The following is a 9,713-nucleotide window of genomic DNA, read 5'->3' on the forward strand; positions in this document are numbered from 1 at the left end:
AGCTTCTGAGCCATGAGAGCTAGGATGAGGAGCCCGGTGTGTGAGCGCTCGGGCGGCCGCATCAGCGGCCTCATTGCCTCGTAGACCCTGGTGGCCAGGAGCCCAGATCACTTTTGTGCGAGTTGGATCGGCGAGAGCGCGTCTTAGAATTTGCGAGGCCAGAGGTGATATTTCGCCTGCAAGATAATATTCACAGGCCCGGCGAGAGTCTGTAATAACCGTTTTCGATTTTGGATCGGCGGCAGCGAGAGCTATTGCGACTTCCTCCGCTCGTGTTGAATTTGGGGCCCGAAAAGATAGCCCATCGACATTCATTCCCCGGTGGGCTACGGCAGCCGTGAAGAATCCTGCGGGCGACGGCCCTGTGATGTCCACGTAATAGACGCCCTCTTTATACCCATATTGCCTCTCAAGCGTGCGAACCCGCGCTTGTCGTCTGCCTTCATGTGAAGCCATGTCCATGTTACGGGAGGACTGGGAGACCCTGCTGCGCTCGGAGGACCCGGCCGTGCAGACCATCCCCAGGCAGCACGCCAGCATTGTACCAACAATGGCTCATTGTTGGAATACATTGGCATCAATATTGGGCTGGCATTGGCATAGGAGCACATTACTACATTTTCCAACCTTGGCCCATACTTCATACCAAGATTGTCCCATTGTTCAGCCATTCTGGCACTGCCAGTATGGGCATATCACTGGCCTATCCACTCATACTTCATTGGTCCTGCAAGTATCGGTCCAATGTTCAGCCATGCTGGTACTACCAATACGTACTGAATATCAGCTATTCCATTGATGTCCCATTGTTGATGCAATATTAGTCCCATGGATAGCCATTTGGCCATACCAATATGTACTGAAAACCAGCTACTCCTTTCATATACTCCATTTATATCCCACTGTTGATGCCAAGATTGATATGTTCAGCCATTTGGCACTGTCAATGCAGACTAAGCACAGGCTTTTCCATTCATGACAGCGCATACAACCTGTCACATCAGTGGCTGAAAGATTGGCATGCCACTGCCCTTTTCTATTTACTACTCACCAGTAAAGCCTATGTTAATTTTTATCTTCAGTGGGCAACATTAATGCAAATGTTCACTCGTAAGCAACCACGCAAATATTCATAACATGAGACAACCAAAGTATTCATGAAAAGAACATTTATTTTACGAAAAAGTCCAAATAGAATTAATCGTTAGGGGCTGGGAAGGGTGGTGGCAGGTGCTGTCAGATGGGTGATGGCCGGGGCTGTAGGGAGGGAGGGCCCTCGGGAAGTGGAAGAGGCCAGGGGATTGGGAGGCACACATTCAGGCACAGTGCAGGGGGCTGTCCCCGCACTCGCAGGTGGCGTGCTTGGTTGAAGGGGGGAGAAGACTTCGGCAAAGCGTCTCTTCCTTCCACCCGCTCTATCACATGAACCGGGCAGCTACCTGCGAATAAAACCTTGTGCCTCTGATGCATCAAATGCAGTTTTTCGCAAATGGCATCTGCACAGGAAAAGTGAACAAAGAAAATAGACATTATTTCCAAACACACAAAAATCATGTCCATCATTTTAGAAAAATGTAGAAAATTAATTCGAGGAAATTGCCAATGAGAAATGCTGTACTCAAGGGCTCCAGATTAATTTTGGCCACCTGGAGTTCTTAATTTAAGATGCACCGACATCGCTTAGCACACGTGCTTCTTTGCATTTAGCCTCCAGAGCAATGCAGCTACTATGGATGGTGTTTGATCCCTCACTTGGAATCAGTAGCTGAGCACCTGAGTCAGGAAGGACATCAGGTAAAAAATATAGTAAACAGATATATTATTACGTGCCTCATAATCAAGGCAACATACAAAACCTTGACACAACTAAACAATCAAGTAAAGAATCACTAGAGGGGCCTCAATCCATTGGCACTGACTTCTCGTTGCGGTTGACCACCTTGCACCTGCTAAGTGGCATCATAGATGCCTATAAATAGAAGGCAAGTGACTGCAGCTTCTATTACACACCGCAGGTTCGAAGGGCATTTTCAGCTCCAATAAGCTTTCCAAACGATTAAAATAAAACTGTGAAAGCATGTTAATTAAAGGGAACATGAAAAACTATTTACTAAAGCTAGAATTTGTTGCCATCATTAAATACTTGTAAATGAAATCAAAACATAATTCTCTTTTCTATAAAAGGGAGATAACGCATCTGTCCAACTTCCATTTATGAACTGTGTTGCACTTCAACTGTCATGCACAACAATGAATTTTAACCTGACTCTAACTCTTTAACGTGGCTTGCAAGGCATGGGCTTTGTCAAGTTGCGACGACAGTCCACCGCTGTAATATATCGCACCTTGCGGAAATATTTTACACTGTAGTTCAAAAGGTGTACTGTCTTGTTCCCTTATTGCATCATCCTTTTGTTGATGCAACCATTCATGCTATATACACGACATTACCTTTACATTTACCACTTGAAAGCAACACAGTCACTCTACTTGAATTTGTCAAAGAGAGTACACATCACATTTCCTCAAGGCAAAGCTTTGATCAGCAGGCAACGGCACATAAACCAATCTAGGCGGTCTTAGGAGGGCAGGTCTGGAAGTGGAAGGTATCAGAAACATTCCTTTCAACTGGACAACTCTGGCAGATCAATGCATCACTCTGGAGGAAGCACTTGTGACCATCACAAGGTGTACAACACATGTACTGATAGGGTTACGCATTACTTGCTTCTAGTCTAAGTGAGCATCATAGATGACCAAAGATATTTTGAATTACATAAACAATTATACCAGGTGTTTTCTGCAATATCCTGAAAACCGTGACACAGGACCAGAAGAAGTCACACACTTTTGGCAAACTTACAAATGATTCATTTTTGGCTCATCCATGTACTTGAAGCCATTTTCTCGCTCAAGCGCCGATGCAAATGAAGAAATCAAGTTCAATCATCTTTCCATCCAAGGCAAAAAACGGCAGTCTTTCACTATTATAAGGATAGATGGCTCGCTTATGCAGGATTGCTCTTTCTTTTTATTAAAAATGCTTCAACCAGTCCTCGCTCGGCAAGGACTTCCGTCTGCTAGTAATGCTCGTGTGGTGAAACAGTGGTAAACATTTGCTACAGTCCCTAACATGCAACGCCAGGTTGCTCCCTGTGCTCACATGCAATTTGTTTCCTGAGGCATTCATTCAGGCATTGCCCAGCCTGCTCGATGTATACTTTCCCACAGCACATGGGGTTGAATACACAAATCACACCACACACTTTGTGAACCTCGTTTGGTGGTTGGTCTTGCATGCTTGTTCTCTGCACAGCCAGAGATGCGGGTGAAAAGACCAGATAGCTCATGAGGGGCTGAAAACACCATGTTGATACCAAATTTTTCGGACGCTCTTTACAGCCCATGGGAAATTTTATGGAAGAACAGGATCACCTGAGTGTTTCTTGTCTCATACTTCCATAAAATTTCCCATGGGTTGAAAGAGTGTCCGAAATTTTGGTATCCAGTTTGTGTTTTCAGCCTGCAAGAGCAACCACTAATTGGAGTTCACAGTGTGTGTAATGAGGGTTGTGTATTAAATCCATATGTCGAGTGGGAAAGTATACATCAGGCAGACTCGGCAATGCCTGAATGAACGTCGCAGATAACATGGCAAGAAGTTGCAAGCAGGCACCTGTAGCAACCTTGCTTTGTATGTGAACAACTGTAGCAGATGCCAGCCTGTTTCACAGCACAAACATTATTAGCAGGGTTAAGTCAGGCATGAGCAAGAACTGCTTGCAACTCTTCTAACACATTATAAAAAAGAATAAGTGGTACAAACATTATTAGCAGGGGTAAGTCCAGGCATGAGCAAGAACTGCTTGAAACACTTCTAACAAATTATAAAAAAAGAATAAGTGGTTCTCTGTCCTTATCACAGAAAAAAAGTGGCGCTTTTTATCAGGAATGGAATGACGACTGGGCTTGTTTCAGTTGCATATGCGCTTGCAAAAATAAATCAGCTGTAAATTCGGCGGTAGTGTGTGTACCGTCTCATCGACCTGTGTCTCAGTTTTTGCTGTTTTTTTGCTAGAACACTGAATAACGTGTAACAAATTTGGTAAACGCTGTAAGCGATGGAAGGCATGTTGACAGGCTAGTAGGTTTTCCATCTTTAAACTTGGGAAAAAAAAGAGATGAGGAGACAACGGACAGGCGCCAACTTCCAACTATTTCTTGCTCGGAAAAAAAACACATAAAATTTATAGTCTCAGGCAACGCCCACATTTACACACCAAGTGCCTTATCGCAGCCCTGACTTATCGCCTAGCACGAACATTACTGCTCAGAAAATCGTACTCCGCCGCATACAACCTAACTGAAGTGTCACTCACGCACAAGGCTGCCTTTTTCTTTATGTGAAAGGCTTCCAATAAAAGCCTCGCCTGCTTGAATTTGCTTTTGCCCACAATCCTCGCCTTTTCCAGTCGAAGTGCACACTTGCACGTGTTGCGGAACACTGTGCACGTGTTGCACATCGTGCGGAATAGTTCCTTTCCGAAGGCAGAAGGCGTAGCGTCTTGCTTGGCACATGGCATTCACAATGGAGCACACCAAAAGCTGGCACGTAGCACGGAGAGTAGACACACAGACACTTCTGCCTTCGGAAAGGAACTATTCCGCACGATGTAAGTCTACTATTTGGTGCTGTGAAGCCTTCTTGGGGACACGTTAAGCGGGTAGGCAAGATACTTAGATCTGAACTGTGGCGCCAGGTTCGTTTTTTTTCACGACTGGCTACATGTCATCTGCCGCAGTGAGTTTCCAGAGTGGCTTGCAGAGAAGAACTACGCTTTCTTCAAGCGGCAAGCTGCCCAGCGGACAGAGGACAAGTGGAGGGAGGTTCTAAAAGGTCTGCTCGGTGATGTTAACAAGAAAAAGGACAACAGCACGAGTCGCGTGGTGGTGTTAGGGGATGCAAATGTCCCAGACAGGTTGTTAGATGTGCCTGAGAGAGGACCAAAGTACGGCATTCAACCGGATGTGCCTGCCCATGAACTGCTCGCCACAAACAGGAACATTGCTGCGAAAGCAAAAGGAGAAAACCAAGAACGGTCTTTGTTGGAAGGAGTGGACTGCCTCAAAAAATCTGTTAAGATGGCTGTAACCAGTCGACTGGAACGTGATTCAGTCATGTTCCCTCTTTTTTTTAATAGGAATGAGCTGTGTCTCCTTCAGTCAGACAAAGATGGCAGGTTTGTGGTCATGAAAAAAGGACTTTACAATGAAAAAGCATTGCAAGCAGTAGACAAGAATTTTATAGCCAATAAAAAAGCAGCAGTGAGAGTTAAAACCAGGTTCATTAACTTTTGTAAGGACCTCCATCTGCCGAAGCTCGCTAGTGATATAGTGAAAAGCAAACGGAACTGTCTTTCCGTATTCTTTACTGCTAAAACCCACAAACCTGACATTCCGTTCCGCACTATAGTGAGCGAAAATGGTTCGTGGCAGCATAATGTTAGCCGTTTCTTGCAAAGCAAGCTTAACTCTCTTAAACTGGACGACCCTTTTCGGGTAAAGAACTCGATAGATGTAGTTCATTGTTTTGAAACGCATCCAGAAATTCGATCTGCCTTTGCTGTAGACATAGAAGATTTGTTTTATTCCGTCCCGCATGCTGAGCTACTGGCGTCTGTTCTTTCGTGTGTTGAAGGTACAGGGGAAATGGACTTCCGGGATGCTGCTTGTATGTCTGTGGAAAACTTTTTGAATTTATTGGAGCAATATCTTAAGGTCACTTTTATCGTTTTTAATGAGCAACCCTACTTACAGAGAAAAGGCATATGTATAGGTTCCTGTGTCGCCCCTATTTTATGTGAAATTTTTTTAGTTGCTTTGGACAAGGAACTTGCACAATTATTGGTAGGAGGATCTGTTTTTAAAATTTTTAGATATGTTGACAATTTTCTTATCCTTTTATCCACTGGTTTTTACAATTCTTTTAAAGCTAATGTGTCCAGGATTTTAAGTGTTTTTAACTTCAAAGGGTGTGTCCTAGTTTTTACGCATGAGCTCCCAAGGGAGAGGAAACTACAATTTTTAGACCTAAGCTTGGCGTTCCGGGAGGACCATTTATGTTGGGGTTATTTTCCTCGTACTAGCAAGGAACTGCTGCCCTTCAATACGGCGCATTCAAAAATTGTGAAGCGCGCCATCGCCTCGTTATGCTTTGAGTCCTTGCTTTCGAAGTCCTGTCCGCACCAAATGCACGATAGCTTAAGAAATCAGATTGGACGCCTTTTGGCTGCTGGCTTCCCCTCGGTGATGTTGACTGCTGTCGCTGAAACCCTCCTCCAAAAGACAAAACGCTGCACCAGTCCAAAGAATCTTGAAGAAAGGGGCCCTGCGGTAAAACCTGAAGTCATGCCTTATGTGCACAAACTGTCACACAATTTGAAGAAGGTGGCTAACAGGCACAAGGTACCGCTTGTTTTTTCAGCCCCAAACAAGTTGAGCAAACTTACACCCCGGATTTGTGGCACTGAGCGCCCTGGGTGCAGCATAAAACATCAGCGCACCTTTATACGCTGCACGGAAGGAGTGGTGTACGAGATACGCCTGACCTGTGGTATGTCCTATATAGGGCAAACGGGGAGGTGCATCAACAAACGCCTTGGGGAACATGACAAAAAGGTAGTGAATAACAAAGACAAATACGCCACTTTGGTGAGCCACGTTAACACGTGCAAGTGTGCACCTCGACTGGAAAAGGCGAGGATTGTGGGCAAAAGCAAATTCAAGCAGGCGAGGCTTTTATTGGAAGCCTTTCACATAAAGAAAAAGGCAGCCTTGTGCGTGAGTGACACTTCAGTTAGGTTGTATGCGGCTGAGTACGATTTTCTTAGCAATAATGTTCGTGCTAGGCGATAAGTTAGGGCTGCGATAAGGCACGTGGTGTGTAAATGTGGGCGTTACCTGAGACTATAAATGTATGTTGTTTTTTTTTTTTTCGAGCAAAAAATAGTTGGAACTTGGCGCTTGTCCATTGTCTCCTCGTCTCTTTCTTGTGTCGTGAAATCATTTGTGCCTAGGTGGGTTTTTCCCAAGTTTCAAGCTGTAAGCGATGATGCACGATATGAATAGTGCCAGCTTGCTGTGCTAAGGGCTGCCAAGTTATGAGATTACTCACTAGTGCATAAACCATAAATCCCTGAAAGAAAAGATTTCAGTCCTGCACCTTGTATTGCAGCACCCTATAAGAACCCACAAAGCCAAGGAAGCTGACCAGAGGTCACCTAAGCTTTAACAAAACTTCTGTTTGGGCTAGATGGTGCATAGCTTATTTTGAAACGAATTCAAGCGCACAACAACACGCACACAAGAGAGGAAAGACACAGGACAGGCGCTATCCTGTGTCTTTCCTCTCTTGTGTGCGTGTTGTTGTGCGCTTGAATTCGTTTCAAAATAATCACCTAAGCTTCTTCGTTCGAAGAAGTACTCGATTTTAAGTCACGCATATTATTTGAATAAATATTTTACTGGTCCTGAAATCCCAACCTTTATAGAAAAGGTCCTTCTAATTATTTCACACTCATTTACCTCTGCAAACGTTCCATAGTGAGAGGGCTGCCGGGTGGATCACAGATGTTGAAACCAAGAAAGGCTCCAAGAAGGAGTCCCACTGCCTTGTCTAGACTTGTCCACTCCTCTCTGTCGACTGCAAGGGCAAGTAGGTGGATGTCGCCCATACCTGAGCCTGCATGGGAACAAAATTACTAGCACGTAATACTATTGAGTCAAAAGTTTTGCTGTGTAATTTCAAGACTAACACAAACTATGCATACGGCAAGCTTGGTGCCATAGGAAAGACATCAGAGATTATACTCGGTTCACCCTTCAGGTTACAGGGCAGCGAAGGCTCTCGGTCTGGGCTGATCTTTTGCTTTCGAATATGTATTCCTAGCAAGATGCTCGTTCTAGAAAATCGGGGCCCGCTTGCACGAAGCTATCACAGCTTGCTGCAGGCACAGCGGACCTCGGAGTTATCATGTCAAACTACGGCCAGTGCAGCAGGAACATAGAACAACCAGCGGGCCGACCGCCGCCGCTTCGCACGGCTGCAGCGTTAGGAGCCGGGGCGAGTACAGCCGACCGAAGAGCTGCAGGACAGTTCCGGACAGACGAAATAGGCGCGGCAGAGCGCGAAAGTAAACGATACAGGCGTGCTCGAGATGTCCCCGCAAAAAAACGAAGGAAAAGGCGAACGCACCTAATGCAGGTTGAAGCAATACGGCAGCGAACACGCGGGATCATCGCGATGCGGGCCGATCGAGCCCCTGCGGCTGTTCTAAAAAACTGGAGGCAGGCCACGTCTTGAGCAATACGATGCGTGCGTGCTATACTTTTGGAACAGTAAGAGTTTTAAAACAGTGAGGACGATTTAATTCGAAAGCCAAATACGCACCGAAGGAGCACAATGGGGTAATAGCTGTCACATCACATCTTACCAGCCGCGCGACCAGCAGTCTAGCAGACCGCGCAAAAGCACGACAGCGCGTTGTTTACAACAGCCACAAGCGCGCGATCGGCTCGCGTGTTCCCTTCACCTGAGTGTTGAAGCATACAAGGCCACCTCTCGCGTTAGGAAGGAGCGGGCTCACAGGGAACGCACAGAAGAAAGTTTGCATCGATGGTAACCCTTGTGTAGGAAAGCGGGCGAACACAGCGCGAGACGAATCCACGACGGGCTTGAGGCGGAAAACGTACAGGCGCGGACAAAAGTAAACGGAGCACGCAATTCTCTTCGAATATTTTTCACGCGTCACCTAATTAAAATTTCCAGCAGTGGTACGCGCATGCTGGTAGAGGAGGTTGGTGGGCTTTCTTGTAGACAAACAACGCTTCTTTATTACCAATGGAGAAAACGTGATTGCACTTCAAACGCACTAGCGTGCTCCGTTTACTTATGGCCGCGCCTGTACGTATGTACGCCGGCCGCCGCGGTGTGCACGCCACGACGGCTCGAACGAGACCCTCCGCGCTTGTGTCATACACCACGTTCCGAAAGGAAAATGTAAGCAAATATAGTAAACATGCAGTACACCTACCGTAATCAGGCACACTTGGTTTGAGACAGCAGCCGCTTCCATGAATCCAAGCCTCGCCGTCTTCTCACCAACGCGGAAAAACAAAATGGCGCCAGAACACGAAAAAAAACAAGGTCCGCGCACACCGACGACGCCAAGATGGCACGAGGAGGCCAGAAATGCTTCACACGCAGAGTCCGCGCGACGCCAAACGCGACCGCATCGCGATAGGTCAACGGTCGTATGACGTTTGCGAAGAAGAGCTAATCAGAAGGCCGAGAATTTTGTTTATTTTTTTGCGCTCCTATGTTGCTCTGCCCTCTCCCCCCGATCCACGCCGAAGGAATGGTCTTTTCGGAATACGCCGCGGACCCGTGAAAATTGACCAAAGGATGACCGTCAAAGTGACGGCTAGTTTTTACAGTGCAACTGTAAGAAAAGCGCATAACACTAGGACGGCTGATAAGCTCCGTTTACATGAACGCGAGAGCAGCGCAACATGTCAACTTTCTCGTGCATCCCACTCATGTAAACAGGGAAAATGCGCCAGGAAAATGCACTAATCCCAGAGGCAGGGCGCAGATCGGCAAGTGCAAGTGGTGTGCTGGGGTGAATAGAAACAGGTGCTCGTAGCCGTAGGGC

At 46.3% G+C, this 9,713-nt stretch overlaps 1 long non-coding RNA gene across 1 annotated transcript; it reads right to left on the reverse strand.

The window, feature by feature from the left end:
• Nucleotides 1-1,326: 1,326 nt before the first annotated feature.
• Nucleotides 1,327-9,343, reverse strand: LOC149365971 (uncharacterized). Its single transcript, XR_016283616.1, has 3 exons — nucleotides 9,093-9,343; nucleotides 7,585-7,741; nucleotides 1,327-1,496 (listed from the first exon to the last, which is right to left on the reverse strand). It is a non-coding gene; the product is annotated as an uncharacterized LOC149365971 (long non-coding RNA).
• Nucleotides 9,344-9,713: the final 370 nt, after the last annotated feature.

This window comes from Amblyomma mixtum, chromosome 1 (genome assembly GCF_055824585.1).
Source record: "Amblyomma mixtum isolate Tamu chromosome 1, ASM5582458v1, whole genome shotgun sequence".
In the NCBI taxonomy this organism is placed as follows: Eukaryota; Metazoa; Arthropoda; class Arachnida; order Ixodida; family Ixodidae; genus Amblyomma; species Amblyomma mixtum.